General features: G+C 45.7%; 1 protein-coding gene and 1 non-coding gene across 2 annotated transcripts in view; one reads left to right on the top strand and one right to left on the bottom strand.

Annotated features, from left to right (window-relative positions):
• Nucleotides 1–12956, bottom strand: part of UBASH3B (ubiquitin associated and SH3 domain containing B) — a 156361-nt gene that overhangs the window by 77446 nt on the left and 65959 nt on the right. The window lies entirely within an intron of this gene.
• Nucleotides 7776–7879, top strand: LOC129009174 (small nucleolar RNA U13). The gene has a single exon (XR_008492706.1). It is a non-coding gene; the product is annotated as a small nucleolar RNA U13 (small nucleolar RNA).

The raw sequence follows: 12956 nt of genomic DNA, 5'->3' as shown, positions 1-12956 counted from the left end.
ACCAGCCTCGCCAAGATGGCAAAACCCCATCTTTACTTAAAACACAAAAAATTATTGAGGTGTGGTGGTGCACACTTGTAGTCTCAGCTACTAAAGAGGCTGAGGCATGAGAATTGCTTGGACGCAGGAGACAGAGGTTACAGTGAGCTGAGATCATGCCACTGCACTCCAGCCTGGGTGACAGTGAGACTCTGTCTCAAAAACAAAACAAAAAAAAAGAGAGAAGACATTAAATTTTGACTGCTCAAATCTGCTGTAAATTCTCTTGTGCATCATTCAAGATACAAGTCAACTGTCATCCTCTAAGATATTCTAGTTCTTCAATAAGACAAGACATTACTTCTTCTGAGTTCATGCAGTGCTATACATACCTCTATTATCATATACTCTTATCATTACAATAATAATCTGTTGACATATCCATGGGTGTCTGTAAGGCAAAAATTCCAGGGCTACTCAACACATGTGTGGAATGAATACATCAATGAAGGCAGCTGCGAATGGAGGATTATGGGAAGTAGATTGTCTGTCAACACCTATTAAGAAACAAAAGCTAAACATGTTGAATGGCAGGAATCACTGATGTGAAACTTGGATCTGGGCCACACTTTGACGCGAGGCACTTGAACCACATAAACAAGCAAACTGGATGGCTGGGATTTGTTTCTAGTGACTTATCGTTGACATACTTGTTGATGTTAAGACTCCTCTTTCCAAAGTCAATACCTTCATCCAATCACTGCCAGACATCTTTCCCTGAAGAATTTATTAAACTGGACACCAGGGAACTCCAGAAATAATAGAGATTGAAGAAAGCATTTTGTATTTGTGATGATATGAATTAAAATTTAATTGGGTTTGAGATGGAGTGAGTGGGAAGCTGCTAAGGTTAGTCTTCCACAGCAAAGGAAGGAAACATTTTCTGCTGTGTATGAAGCCAACACCCCACCTCTACACTTGACTCCCCATATCCAAAGACTTTTGGCATTTTCTGTTTAGCACAAGGCTTCAAGTCTTTAAAGAGAGAAAAGCCAATTATATGACCAGTTGGGTGGGGAGACCCTTGCTCTGCTATCCCAAAAGGCCTTCAAAACCTTTCTGGTTGATATTATGTAGGTATAGTGATGGGTACATCATAACAAGCCAGGAATTTTAATGATCCATTGAGAGAGATAATAACATTCCACCAGAGGGAAGGAAGGCAGGTAAGATTCTGCCACTATTTGAATAGGAGGAGCTATTGATCAGAATCTATTTCTTGGAATCCAGAACACTGCCTGTCCCTTTGAATGAGGATGGGAAATTCCAGGGAAAACCTTTTCTGATAAAGTTGTTGGTTTACACAAGTGTCCTTACTTTAAGGCTATTTTTAATTAGCTTGTTAGTTTATGTAATTGAGGGTTGTTGGGGGTGGAAAGATAGGTGGTGGAAAGACAAACCATGATTTCATCTCCATTATAAACACAGGAAATACGTGGGGCTACAATAGGGCTTTACAAGTTGTATTTTACAAGTTGCAGGAAATACCATGGAAGAACACAAGCCTTCCTTAAGGCAAGATGAAGTCCAGCCCAGAGCAAAATTCCTGTGTCTCCATTAGGAAATAGGGACTTACAACGTGCAAGGCCTGGGCAAGGGTGTAAAGAGAGGCCCACATACGCCAATGTCTAAATGTTTACAAATAATAAATCAAGCGAACCAACTCACAAATATGCCTTAGCCTCCAACCTTGGCCAATATACCTTCATAACAACCTGGTTAGAGGCTCAGACTTCTTGCCATTGTGTGCCAGGGTATGGCAGCCTGGGAAGAGCCAGCAGCCAGCCGGCCTTGTTCTCTTCTCCTGTGGGCTGCTTCCATCTGCTTTTAGCTCAGACCCTGGCTTCTGTGGGGGTACCAGGAGGGTCCTTACATATATACATATGGGTACCCCAAGAAGATGTCAAAGTTGTGTCCACACCCCCACAAACAGAAGCTCCTTTGTCATCCTCAGGGCTAGGGCTGTCTGTCTTCAGGAAGCTGGAGATGGAGGAGAGATCCCGGAAGCAGGTTCCTCGTCATTTGTGTTCCTAATATCCAGAGCATGGTGTGTGTGTGTGTGTCATCGGGGTGGGAGACACATAGGCTCCAGGGTATGCACATCTCCTTGGAACTAAGAAGTCTTCACTCTGTACTAAAGAATGTGGCCATGGGAAGACCAGAATGGAGTGCTCTAGGCTAGGGCATGTCTGGGTACAAAAGCCTCAGTAGTGAATGCGACAAGACAGTAAACATTTAAACAAACTAGTAGAGCAGTCCTGCCTTATCTGTGGTTTCACTTTCCAAGGGTTCAGTTACCAGTGGTCAACTGTGGTCCAAAAATATTAAGTGAAAAATTGCAGAAATAAACAACTCACAAGTTTCCAATTGTGCGACGTTCTGAGTAGCATGATAAAATCCCGAGCCATCCAACTCCACTCCACTAGGGACATGAATCATCCCTTCGTCTAGTCTGGATACAGACTGTGGATGCAGTAGTGAATCCACACTGTTTGCACTCTCCACCTGTTAGTCACTTAGTAGCCGTCTAGGTTATCAGACCAACTGTCCCAGTATTACAGTGCTTATGTCCACATCACTATTATTTTACTTTATAATGGCCCCAAAATGCAAGAGTAGTGAGGCTGGCAATTTGGATATCCCAAAAGAGAAGATGTAAAGTTCTCCATTTAAGTGAAAAGGTGAAAGTTCTCAACTTAATAATGAAAGAAAAAAAATTGCATGCCAAAGTCACTGAGGTCTACAGTAAGAATTCATCTTCCATCCGTGAAATTGCGAAGAAGGAAGAAGAAATTTGTGCTGGTTTTGCTGCCACACCTCAAACTGCAAAAGTTATAGTCATAGTGCATGATAATTGCTTAGTTAGGATGGAAAAAGTGTTAAATTTGTGGGTGGAAGACATGACCTGAAACAATCCGATTGGCACAATTGGGTCTGGTGCTATCTGCGCTTTCAGGCATCCACTGGGGGTCTTGAGTATCCCCAAGGATAAGGAGGGGCCACTGTAATAGGAAAATCACACTGTAGAGACTATGGGGATTGCAGACATGGCAGAACGTTTAGAGGGTAGAAGTAGTGAAGGTTCCACTGTCAAGGAGGGAAAGGAAAGGTGGCAAGACAAGGACAGAAGGTGAATAAGAATCCAAATATTGACCAGGCGCGGTGGCCCATGCCTGTAATCCCAGCACTTTGGGAGGCCGAGGCAGGCAGATCACCTGAGGTCGGGAGTTCAAGACCAGTCTGACCAACATGGAGAAATCCCATCTCTACTAAAAATACAAAATTAGCCGGGCGTGGTGGCACATGCCTGTAATCCCAGCTACTAGGGAGGCTGAGGCAGGAGAATCACTTGAACCTGGGAGGCAGAGGTTGCGATGAGCCGAGATCGTGCCATTGCACTCCAGCCTGGGCAACAAGAGCAAAACTCTGCCTCAATTAAAAAAAAAAAAAAAAAAAGAATCCAAATATTTGCATTACAGCGGGCTGAGAAGGCAAGCTCAGTTGTGCAGCAATGTGCAGTGTTGGCCCTACACCTTTGTGAGGGGGTTTGGCTTAAGATAGGCCTCTCTGGGTGTCTGAGGAGGCTGACCTGAAACAGAGATGGTCTGGCAACATGAATGGAAAATACCAAGGATGGCATGGAGTTCACCTTGGCCACTGTGCCCGGCCAAGTCCTTGGGTCTCTTAGGGGACATATGGAAAGGTGGGAACCGCGCCCCCCCCCCCACGTGAGTGCAATTGTTCAAGGACCCATGTGATGTCACCCACACCCTGTCATGTCTGTGGAAGCCACTTCTTCCACAGCCACCAAGCCATCTCGGCTCACTGCAACCTCCACCTCCTGGGTTCAGGCGATTCTTCTGCCTCAGCTTCCCAGGTAGCTGGGATTACAGACGCACACCATCATGCCCAACTAATTTTTGTATTTTCAGTAGAGATGGAGTTTTGCCATGTTGGCCAGGCTGGTCTTGAACTCCTGACTTCAAGTGATCCACCTGCCTTGGCCTCCAAAGTGCTAGGATTACAGGTGTGAGCCACCGCACCTGGCCTTTTTTTTTTTTTAGATAGGGTCTCACTCTGTCACCCAGTCTGGAGTGCAGGCATGATCATGGCTCACTGCAGCCTCGAACTCCCATGCCCAACCGATCCTCCCAGCTCAGCTTCCCAAGAAGCTGGGACCTCAGGTACGAAGCTAACTGCCTGGGTAACTTTTTAAGTTTTTTTTTGTGTGTGTGTAGAGATAGGGTCTTGCTATGTTGCCAGGCTGGTTTCAAACTCCTGGGCTCAAGCGATCCTCCTACCTGGGCCTCCCAAAGTGTTAGGATTACAGGCATGAGCCACCGTGCCCAGCCTAGAACATTTTAAAGCAAATCCCAGGTATTATATCATTTTACTCCAAAATACTCATAAAGATTTATTTACCCTAGAGTATTTTAAAACAACCCAGACATTAGCATGCATCTCTAACTGATAAGAACTGTTTTATCTTTAACATAATCACTTGCCTTTATCATATCTAACATTTATAATCATTCTTTAATATCACTGAATATCAAATCCACATTCATTTTCCCCTGATGGTCTCAAAAATGTCTTTTTCCAATCAGTTTGTTTGAATCAGGGCCAATGAAGGTCCTGACTTCAGCAGGATGGAAAGCCCCAATGTGTGGCTCAGGCGCCAGGGCCTCTCACACGCCTTCCCCTCAACAAGAACCACGTGGCATCTCAGCTGAACTGGGCCACAAGACCAAAAGTGACAAGGCTTCATCTTCTGGGCTTTCTGGCCTCTGGAGAAATAAGTCTCAGTGGGAACTACAGGGAGCTGGCCCCTGTGGCGTTGGAGTACTCACTCCGCAGTCCTAGTAAGAGAGCCACTGCCCAGAGCCTCCCAGTCCTCCCAGGATTTAGGTCACTGAGCCACAGTAGACCTGCAATGAAAGTGAGTTCCTGCTCTCTCTGGTACTGCCTCTACTTTTCATGATTTGATCTTTCTAGTTAAAGGCCAAAGACAAGCTGCATGGGGTGATAGAAAGAGCCAAAAGCAGGGACGGCAGGCTGAGCACTCTCTCTGTCCCTGTCTGACCGGGTGGCCTTGAGCAAGTCTCTGACCAATCAGTTTCTTTACTTCCAAAGTGAGAGGGAGGGACTTAACAATCCCTAAGACCCTCTAGCTCTGACATTTTATGACTCTAAACTCAAAAGCCACCAAATGACTGTTTCTGCCCCTGTGCTAGATGTTGGAAGTACACAGATGTCTCTCTTCCTAGATGATAAACTGTTTAAGGGGAGGGACTGTATCAGATTTTGTCATCACCAGACTCTAGCACGGCACAAAGCGCATTCTAGGCACTCAATAAATGTTGCTGAATGGGGTACCCAATCCAACAACCAATTCTTGAGCATCTACAGTGAGCCAAACACCATGTTAGGCTGGAGAATCACAAAGATCTCCCTGGAGAGGCTAATATTTAAATAGGGAGATGTTCAATGGAGAAGAAAAGTTTGATAATTATAGGAGAAGTAGCCATGGGTCTTAACAGCTCAGACCTAAGATAAAGAAATTGGGCTGGTGGCCCCCATCTATGAGCTTCCTGCTCCTCAAATTTTACCCTGTCAGCTATGCTTAATTCCCAATCCCCCCACGTGCTTCAACAGCAACACCATAAAGAGTGGTCCTAGGACAAAGAAAAGGCAGAAAGATGTCTGTGCCAACTTGCAAAAAGGAGTATCTCCTAAGTAGCATCCGGAACCCTTTCCAGGGTCAGCCTAGGGAAGCCCACAGAAACGACGTGGACGGCTACATATTCCCCACGTAAACTCAACCACTCTGCATCCTCATGGAGGACAGGCATGTAGATCCACCCAGAACAACTGCATAGTTTCACCTCAAGATGAGCTAAGGCCGGGTGTGGTAGCTCACGCCTGTAATACCAGCACCTTGGGAAGCTGAGGCAGGAAGACTGCTTGAGCCCCGTAGTTTGAGACCAGCCTGGGCAACACAGGAGACCTCATCTCTAAAAAAAAAAAATAATAAAAAATAAAAAAAGTAAAAAAAAAATAATAATAATGATAAGATGGGCTAAAACTACAGGGCAGAAGAAGGTCCCCAGTGAGGTGGATTTCCCCTAGGTAAGGGGCCTTCAGGATAGGGACTGGGCCACTGCTGCCGTCCGGCCCAGCTGTGCGGGGAGGGTGAAATGACTGTTCAAAGTCTCTTTGGGTCTTTGGGTGGAAACAAGGATTTCTTGAATTCACGAAGCTGGCAAGGCTTTGAATCACAGCCCAGAACTGAGTTCCTCATTGCCAAGTCCACGTCTGAGAGAAAACAGCCTTATGCTCTACCTAAGAAACCAGATAAACACACTGCCTCAAGAAAAGACTTCCAGGAAGCGTCCCAGCAAAACAAAACCAAATCCCTTTCAAAACAGTAACCAGGTTCCGTGGTGTCGAGATGATAGCCTCACTGTCCTTGTCTCCTGGTGCCCATCTTGGAGGCCTCCATGGGGCTTGCTGGGCCTGGTGCTTCACTCCCTACGTGGGGACAGGCAGGCCCTGGAGAAGATGTCATTAAAGTGTAATTTTAGAAGTGAAGGCATCTTGGGGATCATCTAGTCTCGCCCCTCCCTCAATTCACAGACAACTTCCTTCCTCTGAGCCCCTCCAGCGACCCTTAGAGAACGCAGGAAATTCACCACAGTAAGCAAAGACATGATGTCTTTATGACCAGGAGTTTGCAATTCTAGCTAATTACAGCCAACACTGGCTCACTGCTGCGCTGTGATTTGGAGTCTTAAAGCTTCTGTGTGGCTCAGCACATGTGGTGGAAAAAAAATGAAAGAACTCTGCAACAGAAACTGGGGGAGCACTTGCAGGCACATGTGTGCAGCAGGAGTCCCCGGCAGGACGTGGCTTAAAATCAGACACACATGGCCCCGCCAGAGACTGGGGCTGCCAATTAAGGCTCAGAAGTTTTGAGAGGAAGAGCTGGAGGGGAGGAAAAAACCCCAGCAACTTGTTAACAATTAGCAATCGGAATCCTTTTAAAAATAAGTCCTGGGACCCATGGACAAGAGGGAAGTATTTTGTTGAGAAACCATCAAAACAGCACTACTCTGAGCATCCCTTCTGCCAGAAAGCTCAAAACGGTTGATAAATGTGAAATTACTTATTACTTTCCCACATGGGAGTCAGGGCGGACAATATTGTCCCTCATTTACATAACAGGGAGACAAAGTCACAGCAAAGCTTCTGCTTTCCTTTATTTCACTCTGGAAGGAATAACTGGACTAGCTAGAAATCCCTTAACAAATATGACTTTGATTTTTCAAAGACCTTGTTGATACATCCTACAAGTGAAAGGGAAAAGAGGAAGAATCTATGATCCCATTTGCTCATAGTTGCATAAAGAAATGTTGGTGCCGGGCGCAGTGGCTCACGCCAGTAATCCCAGCAACTTTGGGAGAACGAGGTGAGCAGATCACTTGAGATCAGGAGTTTGAGACCAGCCTGGCCAACATGTGAAACCCCATCTCTACTAAAAATACAAAAATTAGCCGGGCGTGGTAGCAGACACCTGTAATCCCAGCTACTCGGGAGGCTGAGGCAGGAAAATTGCTTGAATCCGGGAGGCGGAGGCTGCAGTGAGCCAAGATCGCGCCACTGCATTCTAGCCTGGGCGATAAAGCAATAACTCAGTCTCAAAAAGAAAAAAGAAAAGAAAGAAATGCTGGAAGGTGATCTTTTTATAGTTCATAAGTGTAATGACTGGGTGTTCACGTGCGTGTTTGAGATGTGCCACCCTCGAACCTTGTTACGATGTTGGTACATTACCCATGTGACATGAAAAGAAAAAAAAGAAATGCTGGAAGGATACCCAAGAAACAAATAAGAGTGGTTTCTTGTGGCAGGTGTGGGGACAACAGGGCGGATGAGCACAGAGGGAAGGGCAAACTTGTGTGCAAACCTTCCTATCATTTTGTTCTTTGAACCATGAGCATGTTTCCTATTAAATAATAAAATTACGTGCAAATATATTCTATAGAAAAATGAAACAAGGGGCCGGGCGCAGTGGCTCACACCTGTAATCTCAGCACTTTGGGAGGCTGAGGTGGGCGGATCATGAGGTCAGGAATTCGAGACCAGCCTGGCCAACATGGTAAAACCCTGTCTCTACTAAAGATACAAAAAATTGGCCGGGTGTGGTGTCGCAAGCCTATAATCCCAGCTACTCAGGAGGCTGAGGCAGGAGAATTGCTTGAACCCGGGAGGCGGAGGTTGCGGTGAGCCAAGATTGAGCCACTGCACTCCAGCCTGGGCGACAGGGTGAGACTCTGTCTCAAAAAAATAAAAATAAAAATAAAAATAGAAAAAAAAATGAAACAAGCAATGGAGCCCCACTTTTCCTCCTGAGTAGGCTATGTTTGCAGGGAATCCAGTACAGCATGCTTCTCCAACACTGTCTAAAGATGAGCTATGGAGAGGGAGCATGATATCGCTACTGCACCTACAGAACGATGGGGAGACCAGACACTGGAAGGGCTCTTCTCCGGGGTACCCTGAACATCGTGGGCAGAATCAGCACCACATTTTCCAAACCCTTGCCTCCTGACCACGGTTGAGGTTGGGCCCTCTCTGAAATGGTAGACACCTTACACTCACATTTAACAAGGGTGAGGTACTCAAGTCATTGAGTTTCTTTTTTTTTCTTCTTCTTTTTTTTTTTTTGTTGTTGTTGTTGTTGTTGTTTATGGTGCTATGCTCATCACAGCAACCAGAGTGATTTTATTAAAATCCTAATTTGAGGCCGGGTGTGGTGGCTCATGCCTGTAATCCCAGCACTTTGGGAGGCCGAGGTGGATGGATCACCTGAGGTCAGGAATTCGAGACCAGCCTGGCCAACATGGTGAAACCCTGTCTCTACTAAAATTACAAAAATTAGCTGGGCATGGTGACAGGTGCCTGTAATCCCAGCTACTCGGGAGGCTGAGGCAGGAGAATCGATTGAACTGGGGTGTGGGGGTTAGGGGGTGGTGGGAGATTGCAGTGAGCTGAGATCGCGCTACTGCACTTCAGCCTGGGGGAAAGAGCAAGACTCTGTCTCAAAAATAAATATAAATAAATAAATAAAATAACATACAAATTTGAGCCTGTTCTTCGAACACTCCCAGTGAGTCCCAAGTGCCTTTCCTCCAGGCAAAGTCCTCATCCCTTGGCATGGGGCTTATGATTCTCAGGATCTTAGGATGGCGCTCACTGGACTCTCCACTTCACCTCCCAGTTCTTTTCATGCAGCACATTCCCCACTTTCTGTCATTTCCTGCACATGCTGGAGTTGTCATGCCTCTGTGGCCCTGTGTGTGCTGTTGCCTTTCTCTGGAATGCCGTTCCCCTTTCCCCCATCTGGTGAATTGCTAATGACATTTTAAGATCAAATGCTACTACCTCCTCTAAGAAGCCAGCTCAGGCCTGGCCCAGCCCATCCATGGCACACAGCTAGCGGCTCCTCTGTGTCCCCACAGTCTTCTGATTGTTCCTCTATTACAGCATTTCCCATGTCAACAGCAACTTTACATGGCAGTGGTCTGTTTTCATGCCTGTCTCCCAGTAAACTGTGAACTCCTGCAAGGTGGGCCCCTGGTGGTTGCCTCTATGCCGTCTATGCCAGAGTGGTGACCCAGAACATGATGTTTGTCAAACAACAGTGAAGCTAGCACTTATGCCGCGACTTCTACGTGCCTGCCCCAATTCTAAGCACTCCACACATAATAATTCATCTGCTCCTTGCCAAAACCTGAAGAAGTAGGTACCAGTGTCATCATGATCTTACAATGAGTACACCAAGGCACAGTGACAATTACAAAGCTAGTAAGTGGCAAAGCCAGATATGGAATCCAGGAAGTCTGCCTCCAGAGCTTAGGCTCTTAACTCTATGTAATAATATCTATCAATAGATGAATGAATGAAATAACCAGAAATCAAACTCCCATTCCTAAGGCAAAGGTCCTCCAGGTTCCAATTTCTAAAATCCCAAGAATAGCTGCCACACTGGGAATCTGGGATGAGGGGACCACCCACCAAAGTCCACATAAGCATTTCAACTCTGGGAGCTCCCAATGACACAGAACCAGCTAGGACAAAAGAGCCCTGCTCTCAAGTTACTTTTACACGCTGACATAGCCTCACCCAGAAGCACCAGAAAATCCACTCAAAGTTTCCCATAGCCACCCCCAGGGCCACCCTGCCTCCTTCCTACTATAATGAAACTTGAGATTTTTGAGGTTTCTTCATGATGATCTAGCTCCAAAACACAATGCACATGGAAACAGGAAAGGTTTACCACTAACTCTCTAAGCCACCGGCCCGTGGTTTCTACCCTGTGCTCTTCGGGACTCTTTCTTGGAACTGGGCTGAAACGTCCCTTGGGCCTGCCTGCCACTGTTGTCTGATGGGCCCAGACAACTGACAAGGATGGATACTTCGAGACACTTGCCTGGGGCCGGCCTTTCCACCACCTTCTCCAAATCTGCTTAGAGCTGCTGGCAGGGAAGAACAGATGAATTTGGCCTTTTGCTGGTGAGCAAAGCAGAGTATGAGAAACCAACACCCTCGGGACAATGGATAGATGGGAGAATGCGTCTCCAAGGGAGATCACAGTGGAAATGAAATCAGGTTTGGAGACAAAGGCTTTAGGCTGGAGACTTGGTTCTACTATTCACTAACTTAAGGACTTAGGTTATTTACCATGTTTGAGTCACATTTGCAAAGAAGGTTAATGGCTTCCTCCCGTGTTGTGATGAACAAATGAAATATTATATACAAAAGGTCTTTGTAATCTAAACAATGGTTTCCAAGCCTGGTTAATTGTCAGAAATGCCAAAGGATTTTTTTTTTAATTACAGATTTCTGATCCTCTTAAGCCTACTGAATTAAAATCGCCAGGAGGAGCCCAGGAATCTGTATTTTCAGAAACTTTCTGAAGCATAACCACAACTCTAAAGATCTGTGCAAAGGCTGGCAGTATTATAGCCCCATGGTGAAAGAAATACCGGGTCTGGGCCGGGCGCAGTGGCTCACGCCTATAATCGCAGCACTTTGGGAGGCCAAGACGGGTGGATCACGAGGTCAGGAGATCGAGACCATCCTGGCTAACACGGTGAAACCCCACCTCTACTAAAAATACAGAAAATTAGCCGGGCATGGTGGCGAGTGCCTGTAGTCCCAGTTACTCGGGAGTCTGAGGCAGGAGAATGGCATGAACATGGGAGGCAGAGCTTGCAGTGAGCCGAGATCATGCCACTGCACTCCAGCCTGGGGGACAGAGCGAGACTCCGCCTCAAAAAAAAAAAAAAAAAAAAAAAAGAAATACCAGGTCTGAATATTATGCTTAAAGGGTAACCCCCTAGAGCTGTCAGACTTTTATGTGAAGAATTTCTAAGGAATGTGACTTCACTATGGATATTCAGAAAAGAAGCCCAATTCTCTATCAAGCTGGAGCTTAGAGAGCAAAGAACTATGGAAGGGCAGTTTTCTCCTTGGATATCTAGATGGTTCCTTCTGCCACTGAGCATTCTCCTAGACAAAGAACAGTCTCAAAATATCCAGAGACACACAGACATTTCCCATCTCTCTCAGTATCTGGCAGAAGCAGGAGAACCAGAAAAAAGATGTTGCAAATTAGAAATGGACCCCTGCAGCAAAAGACAATCTTCAAGTGTTTGAGACTGTACTTGGGTTCCTGGAGTGCAGGAGAGAACCAGGACACCTATCAGTAATTAGGAGAGGCAGAATGTTTAAGTGAAAGTCTTGCAAGGCGAGGAAGCAAGAGTGCATGAGGGCGGAGCTCTAGGTCCCACTGGGCCATCCACCAAGGGCAGTCTTCAGCTGGTCTCTACCCAGAGGCCTGTGCCTCTGTCTTCATCTGTAAAATGTGATACAACTTGTCTACTGCAGGAAGCTTTATGAGCTTCAAACAAAATAACAGATGCAAAAGGTTGCAGGGCCCTGGGAGAGGGCAAATACCATGTGATGTCTTTATTCTTCAAAAGTATGATGACTAATGTATTATACCACAGATATGAACATTCTCCCAAGAATTAAAAAGTCCGTATAACTGGTTCATCCAATAAACAGTGTCTTCTATGAATGTCATTCTTTGACTCTTTAAGAAAAAGAAGCCTCTCTCTGCTAAGAGGCATCCCCAAAGAACAGAGTAGCATGTTTCTAAATAGCAGTGAAATGCATTAATGGATTTGCCGATGAGCTACTAAGCCTAAGAAGTTATGTTAGGAGACTTGGAAAAGAAGGGTTAAAAGTGAGCAACCTCACTAGGGTAAAAAGGAAAGATCCTGGAAGGCTTTTGGAAACCACTAAGTAACAAATGTAGCTCCCACCTCCCACCCACGCACCACTGGAAATAACTTTAAATAATGCATCTGAGAATGTCTGCAGAACAGGCAGTCTGGATTAAGGACTTTTAAAGGGATGGTGTTTGAACAAGGATTCTTTCAGGGAAACCATCTTGAGAATTACTGAACTCTCAGGCAAGCTCACTCTGACAAATAACCTTAAGCAAGCTTTGAGCTAGAGCTGAAATCCTGGTATGGTAAATATCATCATTTGGGAAAGAAATTTATAGCAAAAAAGATTTAGTGGTCCTCCCAGCTACCACATTCCCACTCCCACCCCCCGTAGTGTTGTGGAAGATTTGCTTACTCTAAGTGAACAGAATTCCATAAAGAGCTTGGCTGGTCAGTCAGAATCTGTTGTAGAAACTGACCTGGAGTCATTCATTCTTTTTTTTTTTTTTTTTGAGACACAGTCTTGCTCTGTTGCCCAGACTGGAGTGCAGTGGCGCGATCTCGGCTTACTGCAAACCTCCACCACCCGGGTTCGAGCAATTCTCCTGACTCAGCCTCCAG

The sequence above is a fragment of the Pongo pygmaeus genome, chromosome 9 (genome assembly GCF_028885625.2).
Source record: "Pongo pygmaeus isolate AG05252 chromosome 9, NHGRI_mPonPyg2-v2.0_pri, whole genome shotgun sequence".
NCBI classification, from domain to species: Eukaryota; Metazoa; Chordata; class Mammalia; order Primates; family Hominidae; genus Pongo; species Pongo pygmaeus.
The sequence above is the reverse complement of the archived record's forward strand: the minus strand, read 5'-3'. Positions and strand labels throughout refer to the sequence as shown.